This window comes from Ischnura elegans, chromosome 10 (assembly GCF_921293095.1).
Source record: "Ischnura elegans chromosome 10, ioIscEleg1.1, whole genome shotgun sequence".
In the NCBI taxonomy this organism is placed as follows: domain Eukaryota; kingdom Metazoa; phylum Arthropoda; class Insecta; order Odonata; family Coenagrionidae; genus Ischnura; species Ischnura elegans.
The window spans coordinates 93,284,152-93,298,113 of record NC_060255.1 but is presented as its reverse complement, the minus strand read 5'-3'; positions in this window follow the sequence as shown (position 1 = coordinate 93,298,113).

The following is a 13,962-nucleotide window of genomic DNA, read 5'->3' as shown; positions in this document are numbered from 1 at the left end:
TTGCTATCCTTAAGTAATATTGCGAGGAAAGAATGACTTTTGAAATATCTCTCTTTTGCAGTATATATCCTTTATTTTATTCGATCACGTCTACCATAGTACGACGGTAAGCGAAGGATATGTTTCACGTCCTATGAGAAAAAATCTTTCACCGCATGTACTTCGTCAGTAAATTTTTAAGTAAGTAAATTTACCCTGTACTTCGATCTACGCTCCTGTAAAGATTCCCATCCTAACTCGCCCAACGTATTGGAAACGCTACACTTTTTGTCATTTGCTAAATAGCAACTCATCACGAATCTGGCCACCGTGCGCTGTTCTCTATTGCTTTCAGATACCAGTCCCACTTCATGAGGGTCCCACACGCTAGCAGCATACTGCAATTGAGGCCTTACTGTAATTAGGTAGCTCATCTTTTTCACCTCTCTAGGGCATTTACCCATTATTCTTTTTACAAATCCCAGTTTACGGTTAGCTTTCCCGAATACTTCGCGCATGTTTTTAACTTTTTACCCCACGAGAGATTCCGAGTTATGGTGACTCCTATATATTTTACGAACACGGCCTTCAATAGTGAAATCCCTTTGGTGGAGTAAGAAAAATCATCGCCATCCACTTTTCTAGATTTTATTCTCACTCCAAGAAACGAACAGTCATTTATGGCTGCGTGGTCCTTTTTTAATGTCAATCTATTGCAATGGCTATAAATTTCTGTGTATACGACTTCATCTACATAATACCCTGCGAGCCACCTCTAAGGTGTTTGGCAGGGAGTGAAGATGGCCACATCATCTGCGAAGAGGCGGTTTTTGCTCGTGACGACTTCTATATCTACATAATACCCAGCGAGCCACTTGGTTTGTTTGTTTGTTGGAGTGTTGGGCAGGGAGTCATCAATCAATAGAATGCAGAATGCATGAGGATTGGTAAGAGGAGGCGTAAATGTCATAAATGTAAATAAGGAAGAAATGAGGGCCTATAACACTTCCTTGGGTTACACCTGAGGTAACTCGAATAGTATCCTAGCTAACTTTATACAAAAAAAACCCTCTGTACGCGATACGCAGTCAACGTCGTGGTGTAAAAGGAGGTGTCTAAGGCCCGTGACTCCGCCGTGCAGTGCGCTCACGGTCGTGCGCGTGCGTTCGTTCGGAGCGCGCTTCGAATCCGAGTGAGCGCCTCTTGGCTGGCACTCGGCTCTTTTAAAGCGATTTCCGTCCGTGTGTTGTTTGGCGGAGAGGGGTGGGGTTGAGGAGGGCGTGCGCATGTGGGCCCTGAAGGGCAGGAGGGGGGGTGAGGGTGAGGTGAGGGGGCAAAACCGGTAGGGAAAGGAGCGTGGGAAGAAAGGAAAGAGGGCTTATGTTGGAGGTGGGCGGAGGAAAGAGGGGGAAGGGGGGGTGGGGTGGGTTAAGGTCCTTAGAGGAGAGGGGAGGGAGGAAGTGGGCGGGGGAGGAGGGGTGGCGGAAGGATGGGCACAGCCCCCCCCCCTCACCCCCTCCCTCCCACTTCTTCCCCTCCTCCCCGTTTACAACATCTTCCAAACAGCATCAATAATACGAGGTGTTTCGAAATGAATTATTATTGTAATTAAGGTACTCCTCCGATTAAGGTAGGTTTCCCAGTAGCACATCTTGCATAATACCCTGAAAGCCTCTTACAGAGGTGCTGCACTTTTGTTCATAACAACTCATGAAGAATCTGGTCGCCCTGCGCCGTACTCTTTTATTTCTGCTATACACCGTACTTCATAAGGGTCTCACAATAAATACTAGTCGTAATTTTACATGAGAATTTGATTTGTATATGTGAATTGCTGGTGCCCGATCACCCACTGCATCACGCCTTTTTAGTCAGCTTGCGGGGTAGCAAATAACTTTTTTTTACCTCCTAATCTGAATCTAAGTTAGTTGCATTTTCTTTCCGAACATCATTTGTAATTGTAAGTCAAATAGTACAAACACTTTCAGCCGCTTTAACTCGGATAATCATTTATAAAACGCCCTGTATGTTAAAACTCCTAGGATGTGAGTGTAAATCTGGAGAATAGTTCGCAAGATTAAAAATAAATATGACTCCTAGCCGACGTTTCGGTTTGTGATTAAAACCATTTTTGTGCTCAGTATTTCCTAGAAACATGTATCGAAGTTGTACTTCTTCTGCTAAAAAATATGTAATCTTTATCCAAATAAGCAACTTTCTAAATCAATTTAAAAGATGCATTTCTGTATAATGATCATAAATCACGATAGTACCAATTCCATAGCCACAATAATCTTCTTTCGCAGGTTTCCGCGGGGCTACATTAATGAAGTCAGCGTTTTTGGGCTCCGTTCGCGTACTCCTTATAGCATACATGTATACTTTATAGCATGTTTCAGAATTTTCTTATCAGTTCTGGCAGCAAGTTTTTTCTGTTCTAGTTTTATTGGCAGATTACCTAAATGGGTAGTTCGGAAGTTTTACCTTTCCATGAATGTGGAAGTATAATTTGTTAGTATGAGTATGACCGTCTTGTGTGCATGTGAGAATCCTCTTGCATGGTGGTGGTTGATCACCCCCTGCCAAACACCCTAAAGGTGGCTCGTAGAGTATTATGTAGATGTAGATGTATTGACGTCACCCGCCCTCAACTTCTGTCCTACGTTTGCGCACTCTTTCCCTCCCACTCCACTTCCAAATCCATTTCTCCCTCTTCCCCCCACCCTGCAACATTTCATTCCAGTACCTTCCGGAGGAGACCATCCCTCCCCTCCCTCCCCCTCCCCTCGCGGCCACCTCCCCTCCATCCATTCATTTCCCACTTTTCAACTCAAAGGACCATTCCCATTCATTCATGCCCACAAGAAATGGTCCACTCTGCTTGCGTACGCGACTGTGTGTTACGTGATTCGATTGGTGTGAGGAAGAAAAAGACTCTATTAAACTAATTAAAACTGTTGATATAAACACATGAACTGTTTGTGTACCTTTCAAACCTACGTATTCCTCAACCCTTTAAGTGCCAAAGGATTTTCTAGGCACTATGCTGAAAGTGCCGAGGCATTTTTGCTATTTTTGCAGTAGGTTAGGAAAAAAATTAGGTCTGAAAAAAACTAGAGGTATATATTCAAAAACTTCAGGAAATCTTTACTACATGTGGTTTCAGCTTTTTAGTGTATTATTTGACGAATTTTTGGTAATATGAGTTAATGTTCATAAGTCAAAGACAATAGTTAATGTTAAAATAAAATAAATATTGATTATTGAATGATTAGTGAACTATCAGTATATAAGAATGAAATTGCAGGAGGAGCGCTATCGCGCTTATGGCACTCATTCGCAAGACCCCTTGCAACGACACCAGAAACTATAGGACTAGACCAGGAAGTAGGAGAGTGCAAAGGATACGAAAACGCTACCATTCAAACAAAAATAATAGTTAGTAATTGAAAAAAGAAAAGCTAGCTTAATAAGATATTCATACATGAATTACAGCATGCTAAAAATGCTGATTTAACTACACATTCTGAGCCTATTTTGCCAAGTGAATGTCAAGCTATCCTAGAGCTTTACTGGTGCAAATTCTTAGGTCCCTTATTGTCATCATCAGAGGTCAACAACCCTAAGATTGGTTTGAAGCAGCTCTCCCCTCAATTCTCCTATCAGCAAACCTTTTCACACCTACGTATTTCTTCCCTTTCACATCCTTCTTAACCTGTTCTATATATTTTGTTCTAGGTCTCCCTTTTCCGTTCTTGCCATCCATTTGTCCCTCGACGATTGTCTTCATCAGGACATCTGGCCTCAAGATATACTGCATATTAGATTGCTGTGTCGTCTTATCACTACTACTTATCGTACTTTTCCTTATAATATCCTTAATATCGAATTATGCTGTCTATTTAAGGATTATTCACATTTACATCTACAAATCTAAAAGGCGTGTGGCAGGAGATGTTAGGACACCAGCCTTCTACATATGAACCGTGGCGCCGACTCCATGGGGCTTGAGGGGGCCTCAAAAATTCGTTATGAGTATGAGGAAAAAATGTGTCAGGCTTGTCGATTTTTCCCGAAGTGTCCAGATATCGAATCTAAGGAGCGCAGCCTCCGTGTCTCTAGCTGCTCCCAGCCTAATCTTCTATATTATTTCTTCAGTATATATACCTTTTTCTCATCTTATACGCAACCAAACTCTACAAATGAGGTACCAAAATGCACAGAATTTATCAGAGAACATGCGACGGCATATCTTACTTCCTAAATATTGCTATTGTTTCCTAAAATTGGTTTTAAAAAAATCGATAAAACAATAATCGATTCCGGCAAGATTGTCCTCATCCCAAGAATACAGTTAACGCCGTCGGATCCCACCATGCCTTTTAATTTGACTCGCAGACAATTTCCCATTAAGGTTTCCTATGCGATGACTATAAACAAGGCTCAGGGTCAGACTTTGCAAAGAGCTGGCTTACTCCTGCCTGACCCTGCATTCTCTCATGGCCAACTTTATGTAGCATTCTCTAGGGTAAGATCTTTTCAAAATATTTTTGTAACTATTAAGGAAAACGCTAAACAAGTATTAACAGAGGATAGTGTAATAAATTCCAATGTTGTGTTTAAAGAGGTCCTCTGACCTCAATTTGTACACGAACATTCCAATTACATTTGTACGTAAAACCCTGCCTTTTTTTCTACATTTTAAAATTATAAACGCGCCTATCCCTCTGTGGACCTGCATTGAAAAGAGCGGGGGAAGCCCGCTGGGAGCGGGCGCAGCACGCTCGTTACTTTTTAAATCTGTGAAATGCTTTCTGCATTTTTCTGTACACATTGATCGTTGATTGACGTGATACTTGACTCAATTAATGCTAGTTTCCGTTGAGCTGGAGACCGTGTGTGACAAGAGTTTATTTATTTTATGTATTTATTTAATCCAGTCCAAAAACAGCACGAGGCCAATTACAGAGGACTCACAATAACAGGAGAAACAATTTAATAATATTAAGCAACGTAACCAATAATTAACAAAAAATATTCAACAGTATTTACAACAAATAAATAACAAAGAATAGTCATCGAGTGGTGCGAGGAATAGGGGGAAAATTACGATAAGTGATGGTGCAAGTTGGATGAGGAATGAAATAAAGGATCAAAATTTGGAACACATTTGGCATAGGAGTAAATGGAAGAAGGAAGCCTGAATAGAAAAGAACGTTTAGATACAGAAAGGCGGGGGGTGAAACTATTAAATAGGTCACACGACCTCGTCGTGCGCGAAGGAACACGAAGCGGAAAACAATAAAGAAGGTCAGATGATCTGTATTTGCCATTAATGATATTTAGGAAGAGTATTCGGTCATTGAGGATACGGCGATCAGCTAAAGTTTGCAATGCCAAGAGAGGATCTAATCTTATTGAGGGAGAAGTTACGAAAAGGCAAGTGGCGGTAGCGGACAATACCTAAGTGTATAGATTTAGGTACCTAAGTGTATCGTATTGTGAATTTTTCACTGAATGAACGTTTCCATAGTTTCAAGTGTTGTTTCAAAGTTGCGATAGTGATAGGATGCCTTCGAATAGGTCACCCGTTGCCGGAGTTGAAAACGCCGGTGAATGCGAGGCTCTCGGAGACCGCATTACCGCGTTGGAGACGATGGTGCGGGAACTTCGGGCCCAGTTTGAAAGGGTGGCTGATACCGCTGAGGGGAATGGTCCGAGGGGTGGTTCTTCGAAAGGTCGCCGTGCCACAGGGGCTGCACGGGTTCGCCCGATTGCAAATAGCGGCTGGTCGATCGAGAGCCTTCCTCGAGGTCCATCTCTCGATGACGGGGTCACGTCACCCCGTAAATCTGAGTTTTGGAGGGTCGTGTCTCGGAGGGACGGTGGTAGTGTCACTCTAAGACGGGGTTTGGGGGATGCTGAGGCAAATCCCGTCCCCGTCTCGAACAGGTACCAGTTGCTGTCGGATGGAAACTCCGAGGTGCCTGACGTGCCTACTCCTACCCCGAAACCGGCACCTAGGAAGGGGCGTCAGAGTGGGAAGGGGGGGATCATAGTGTTAGGGAGTAGCAATGTCCGTCGTGTGATGGTCCCGTTACGGGAGAGGGCAGACCGCGAGGGTGTAAGCGACCGTGTAACGTCATGGTGCATCCCTGGTGGCGGTGTTCCTCAGGTGACGCAGGCGGTTGGTGCGGCGGTACGGGGCACGAAGTGCTCCAGACTGCGGGTCGTGGCTCATGTCGGCGTCAATGATGCCACCTTCCGTGGATCTGAGGAAATTCTAGATTCCCTCCGGGATCTGAATTCCGAAGTGAAGCGGGTGGGTGGGACCATTGGAGTCGGCATTGAGCTTTCGATTTGTAGTCTTGTCCCGAGGATCGATCGTGGTTCTCTGGTTTGGAGCCGAGTGGAAGGCATAAACCAGAGGCTGCGTCGTTTCTGCACGGACATCGGAGCCTCCTTCGTGGACCTTAGGCCGGCAATCCGATCGTGTAGGATCCCTCTGAACCGTTCGGGAGTCCATTACACGGCCGAGTCGGCTAGTCGTGTAGCGAGTAGCATATTTGAGCACTGTAGGTCTTTTTTAGAGTAGAGAGTAGGGCAGAGTGTAGATATATTAGTGGGTTGAAAAATAAAGGGGTAAGTTCAAAACTTTTCACAGACAAAGATTCTTCCAGAAATGAGAATAGAGAAGTAGAGAGAAAAATCAGCGTTTCAGGTATTACATTTAAGCACGAGAAGCGTCAGTCGAGCAACACGTTCAAAGGCAGTCAAGGCTCAAGTCATTTTGATAGTGTGTCAATAAGACATGCATTTCCATTTATCAGCGGTATAGAGCCTGTGAATAGTCTATTCGACAAAAGCAAATCAGAATTATTCCCGAATCGCAATAATACTAGTTCCGAAGTTTTAATCGTGGCTGTGGTTAATTGCCGTAGTTTAAGAAATAAGATTCCCGAATTCCACCATTTAATTCATAGTACGAAGTGTAACGTCATTTTTGGAACAGAAAGTTGGCTAACAGATGATGATTCAGACAATGAGATCTTCCCAAAATCGTTCACTGTTTATCGGAAAGATAGAATTAATCGAGTTGGGGGCGGAGTTTTTATAGCTGTAAAGAATTCAATCGTCAGCCAAGCGATAACCGTAACTGAGACCAGCGTTGAATCTGTGTGGTGTTTAATTAAATGTCCAAAATTCAAAACTATTTTATTATGTTCGTATTACAGACCACCTAACTCAGATATAACGTCAATGTTGGATTTTCAAAATCAAATAAACAGCGTAGCATCCAAGTATCCTGAAAGAAACTTGATTGTGGGTGGAGATTTCAACGTACCTTCTATAGATTGGGAGACTTATAGCTTCATTCCTGGTGGGAGGGATAAAGTGATCTGCGAGGCTTTATTACACACTTTCACATCTAATTCATTGTTTCAAATAGCATCCGCACCGAACAGAGGAGAAAATATTCTTGATTTATTAGCGACAAATATACCACATCAGGTAATAAACGTTGGCACTGTCGAAGGAATAAGTGACCATAGGGTAGTAACTGCAAAGTTTTCTCTAAATACCGCTGTAAACTTTAAAAAAGAGCGTAAAGTTTTCATTTTTAAAAGAGCTAATTTTGATGGGTTTAAGAGTCATATGAAAAATGCTTTCCCCGAGTTTCAAGAATCAGTATTAAAGTTAAATGTAGAGAATACTTGGAAAGCTTTTCTTTCGCTCGTAACTTCGGGAATAAATAGCTACATCCCTAGTAAAATAGTAAAAGAAGGCAGCGAACCGAGATGGTACGACGCGGAAGTGAGAAAATCATTGAGGCGACAGAGAGCGTGTCATGCTAAAATGAAAAAAGTCAGCACGGATTTATCCGCTAATGAACGCGAGCTAATAATTAAAAAATATAGGATGACTAAAGCCGCCACGAAGGAAGCGTTCAGGAATGCGTTCACGAATTTTAAAAGAAAAACACTAGTAGAGCAGTTACAGGATAACCCAAAAGCATTTTGGTCATATGTTAGGGAAGTTCAAGGTAAACGATCTACCGTATGTTCGCTGAGAAACGACAATGGAGATGTGTTGACAAGCAGTTACGATAAAGCCAATTTATTAAATTCCTACTTTAAGAGCGTGTTCACGGAGCCTTCCGAAAACTCACCCGAGACCGATGACAATCCCTGTATTCATAAGATGCCAGCTATTGACATTAGTACGCTCGGAATAGAAAATATATTGAAATCGCTTAGTCCAAATAAATCACCTGGTCCAGACGAAATCCCTTCTCGCGTATATAAAGAACTAGCCTCAGAACTTGCCCCCTACTTGCAGTTAATATTCAGTAAATCCATCAAGCAACACGAAGTACCTAATGACTGGAAAATCGCTAATGTAACGCCTATATTTAAAAGTGGAGACAAGGAACAGCCATCTAATTACAGACCGATATCTTTAACGTCCATCTCTTGCAAAGTCCTTGAACACATCGTAGTCAGCTCGGTAATGAAACACCTAGACGCGCAAAACTTATTAATGGGAAATCAACATGGATTCAGGAAAAGCAGATCTTGCGAAACTCAGTTAGCGCTTTTCGCCCACGATATTTTAGTCTCCGGGGAAGACAACATTCCAGTAGACGCGATTTTTCTTGATTTCAAAAAGGCATTTGATAAAGTACCCCACGGAAAGTTAATATTAAAACTGAAATCTTATGGTCTAGACGAAGATGTCATTTCCTGGATTAGAGAATTTTTGAGCGACCGCGTCCAAAGAGTAGTATTAGACGGTGCAGTCTCCAATGAGGTTAGAGTGACTTCTGGCGTTCCTCAGGGTAGTGTCATTGGCCCACTCCTATTCCTTCTTTATATAAACGACATTGGCGAAGTAGTGCAGAGTAAGTTACGATTATTTGCAGACGACGCTGTAGTTTACAGAGAAATTCGTTCCAGCAAAGATATAGATGAACTAACGAATGACCTTGCTGCTATCCAAGCTTGGTGCGATGCTTGGCAGTTAGAATTAAATTTGGAAAAATGCGTCGTAATGAATTTCTGGAAGAAGAATAACTCCCTACAGCGTAACTATGTCATTCGGGGCGCGCAGTTAAAGGCAGTTGAATCTGTGAAATATCTAGGGGTTAGACTCAATAATGATCTATCGTGGAATAAACATATTCGAGAAATAACCGGTCAAGCTAATCGTAAAATGGGTTTTGTTAAAAGAATATTAGGAAAGTGCGACGACAAAGTGAGAGAAATTAGCTACTTTTCCCTCGTTAGACCACATTTGGAATACGCTGCCAGTGTTTGGGACCCTCATGAAAAAGGCTTAATAACAGAGTTAGAACGCGTGCAAAGAAGAGCTGCCAGGTATGTGAAAGGTCGTTACGATAGTCTTGTTAGTGTAACTGACCTCTTACATAAACTCGGATGGGAATCTCTGTCGGACCGTAGATTGAAAAATAGACTAAACCTTTTAGATAAATTCAAGAGCAGTGTCTTTTCTGACGAAGTTAACCATATCTTGCGGACGCCAACGTACTACGGAAGATCAGATCATATAAATAAAATAAGAGAGATAGATTGCAGAACAGACAGATTCCGAATGTCATTTTTTCCACGATCAATAAGAGATTATAACGGCAGCAATGGAGCGCGTAAATAGATTGCATGACTTGTAGTGTAGCCTACTAACCTATGTAAAACTTACTGCATGTTTCTGAATTTCTATTCTATATTCTATTTCTAACAGCATATAGTAGTATAATTTGTTATTATACGGGACGTTTCTTGGACGGTGTGGTGTGCATGTGGGAGTCCAAATGCATGCTGGTGATTGATCACCCCCTGCCAAACACCCTAGAGGTGGCTCGCAGGGTAATTTGTAGATAGATAGATAGAAGTGTGTTCAGTCGAAGTTACGAGGGTTGTACCAAAAGTAAGGTTCCCAATGAGCTACAATGTTGAGCGAAGGTGCTAAGCTAAATCCCACAACAAGGGCCATGCCCACAACATTGCCGTGCGCAGTGGTTCCCCTACTCTCGAGTCCGCCAGTGCCTTGACACTGCTCGCAAATTTCTTCAACAATTTTAAGGGGGGGGGGGGCAACAAGGAGAAGTTGTTGGTATCTATCGTCACCGGGGATGAAGCGTGGGTATTTCATTTTATCCCCGAAACAAAACTCTTAAATGGCAAACGCTTCAAGAGCGACGATGAAGTCCGAGCAGAGGTCACACACTTTCTCAACGGGTCGGCGGGAGACTTCTTCAACTTAGGGATAAAAAAGCTGGAGCACTGTCTTTAAAAATGTGTCGAAAAAAGTGGAGACTACGTTGAAAAATTGGCAAAAGTGTAAGCTTTTCAACGATGTGAAAATTAACATCAATAAAAAAAGTTTTGTGTTTGTAAAAAATATGGGAACCTTACTTTTGGTACAACCCTCGTAGTTTATAAAATGCGAATCTTAACCCAAACTCAACTTCAGTCTGAGATCTGAACTAGTGAGTTAGAGTGAGGACAGAAGATTGAGTTAGGTTCTGGAATACGACCTTCACTGTTGTTATGGGTCTTCCTTGAGTGCTGGTTCTTGTTTTTTTTGTGTTTGTCTACTCAAGTTTTGAGAGTGTTTTTTTATTGGTGCTCTGGAAACGATTCAGTGGTGTTTTGATTTTTTTTCCGTTGGGGTCTGTAGTTCGTGGGGCAAAGGTTTTTGGCGTAACACATGTGTTCCAGAGCGTGGGCCTCGACGTGAAAACACGGCCGTGCGTGCAGTAAACATGCCGTGGCGTGGTTTATGTCGTGCGATGCTGTCGTGGTGGGAAGGGCTGGGCCGCAGATTCTCCCAATCTGCTCGGAAAGAGGAAAAGAAGTGGAAAAAATCGAAAGAGGTGCTGGCGTCCAAAGTCTACATCTTGGCAGAGGACACATAGATCATACTTTTCATCTACATCTACATAATACCCTTCGAGCCACCTCTAGGCTGTTCGGTAGGGAGTGATCAATGATCAGCATGCAGCATGAAATTAGAACATGCACACCACACTGTACAAAATACGTCATACATACTAACAAATTTTACTACCATATGCTGTTAGAAATAATAATAAAATTAAGAAACATGCATTAAGTTTTACGTAGGTTAGTAAACTACACTACAAGTGATCTAATCTATTTATGAGTTTTATCGCTGCCGTTATAATCTCTTATTGATCGTGGAAGAAAAGACATTCTGAATCTGTCTGTTCTACTGTGTATCTCTCTTATTTTATTTACATGATCTGATTAATTAGCAGTGTATAGTGGTGGCCAGGATTGGAGTTGACCGCACGCTCGAAAAAACCATGTAAAATTTGGGGTTGCAAGTTGGTGCAGGATTTTACTTTAGATTCACACTGTAGAAGCTGCATAAAACGACGTGGTATAAGTCACTTGGCGAAATTCCTCGGAAGTATCTACTTTTTCTCTACGTTTATGTACCTACCGATATTTTGGCTCGTGGCACTGTTCGGCCTAGAAAGAAAAGCCGATATATCGGCCTGCAGCACTAATTAAGAAGGTTAATCCACTGTCAGGGAGAAAACTCCACGTCTCTATTCCGCTGCGCTGCATGAAGCAAGTAACAAAGTTCAGTAAAACCACTCAGAAGTTTGCTATTGAAGAAGATGAGTTGGTGGTATGCCTGACCGGTGGTATGTCAATCGGAAGATCTGGCTTCGTTTCGCGGCTAATCCCATTAATTTTTTTCATGGTTAATTTCACCCTTGGAGTATATTACTTTGCACCTCTGCGCGTGACTTGTCTTCAAAGTAACTTGTTCCAATCTATCCTTTGGAATGCCTCCGTCGTGGATTGGTGACAAAAAGACGTCAACATCTTTTCCGTCGCAGTCTGACATTCGCCTTTGCGCAAGATGGATTAATTGCATAATTGAAAGCGTGCATGAGCTTCAATGGAAAGATCCGGCTTCGAGTCTAGCCTAAGCAGAATGATTTTTTTCGTGGCGAATTCCATCCGTGGTTTGAATTGACGTCAGTTTTATGCAATTCCCCGAAAAAAGTTTTTCCACGAAACCTTAAGGTTATGTAACGTAAACAGATTTTGTATACTTCGTGACATCTGGATTCAACATCTAGAGGGAGCACTGACATTATTCTGTAAACATTATCACAAGGATGTTATTAAAACGCATACCAATCATTCTTTTGTTTTTACATTTTTGCAGCCAGCACAGGCGATCATTTTCTGGTGTATTGCTGAGCGGTATGAACTTTTTATGTTAAACGTTTCCCTCCTGTTTTAGGGAACATCTTCAGGAGACTGAATGAGACATAACAATTTTTAACTGGACGGAGCGCAGGGATACCGTCCGTTGTTGTCTGGGATTTGAAAAAGTAATCAAAAATATATAAAAATCCAAAGATTCAATCGTGATAGAATTTTTTTCATATTGATATAAATATTTGAAACTTTCCAAAACAAGAATGTTGCTTCAAAACAAGAATGATTAGTCGAGATAAAACCGGCGAGTGTTGTAGGTGAAACAAAGGACGTGCTTCTTCCGCATCATCAATCAAAATCTCTTCGACGTGTGACTTGGTCGAAAAAACGTTTTTTACCGTAGCCAACTTCAAGCGATTGAACTAGGAAGACTAGATGTTCTAATGTCATTTAAGTTGTTATTCACGCTCAAAAAACATTCCTGAGTGGGTTCAGGAGCTTTTCTGTGTAAGCTATCATCATTTCTTTTTATTATCTTTTTTAATCTTGGATATTAGCCCTCATTTCACGAAAAACATTTCGCACTATGTCCAGCGTGTGTGATTGATTGACCGATATCCTCACTCATCAACGTTTTGACCAAACCACTGAATGTAAGGCCACGAAAATTTCATGATATATTCCTTGTGTCGCGTGCAGGTTGCCTGAGGAAGGATTTTTTTATCGAGATTAACTTTTGAGATTGTTTGAACCCAATTAATGTTGACTTTATTGAATCTCATTGATTGAGCAACCATTTGTGAACATGCTGTCAAAACACATATTAAAGGGATTTGATATTTTTAAATTGTGTAGCTAGAGAAGGTGAGAAGCTAAGGGGTACACGTACTTTTTTTTCTAAGCAGAGTTCGGTACAGAAATTGAGAGGAGATATACTCAAACACTTGGTTGCCAAGGGATACGAGTGGGTATCTTTTCTGAGCCAGCTTTGAGTGGAAAATCAAATGCTCTACTTAATATAATGTAATTGATCTCGTATGTTTTCTTAACCTCATTTCGATATCTATCTCAGTTTAAAAAAAAACAAATTTCAATTTCACCCCTTGGCTTCACACCTTCTCAATTATGCGTGCTTGGTTATTTTTCAGATTGGACAGCCAAATTAAAAGTTAGTGGACTTAATCTATATTTACCTAAGGGACCTTGATTATTCATTTATCCTAGATGAATAACATTTCTTAGAACCTTCTGTAGATTATTAGAATATACCATTGAATTAACTGTCGACAGTGGTTTCCAAGAGGACCCCATTCCATCCCCAACTGTTCTGAGTCCGTTCCAGTAAATGTGGTTTATTTCTGGCCTGGCGCGTGTACGGTGGTGAAATTCACTTTAATTGCCTAAAAAATAATACTTTTTCTGTTTTATGGCAAGTCTTTTTTAAAACAATCTCATAAGGCAACATTAATAGTTAGAAATCAAAATAAAAATTACAAGCCGTTGGAATTTCGACAGTTGGTTACAATTTATAAACATCATTCAAATGAACCAAGGACCACTTCGTCCGTGGCTCGATTCCCGGTCCATGGGATTTGTTTTCAGTGGCAATTAATATGAATTTCACCGCCGTACTCGCTGCAGGATGTAATACATTTACCTCAATTGATGTTTCATGGCAGAGGACTCACTTGATGCGCTGAATCTACGCGAATGTTTCTGCACTCATGCTGACGATTCCGCGCGTCAATAGCTCTATTCC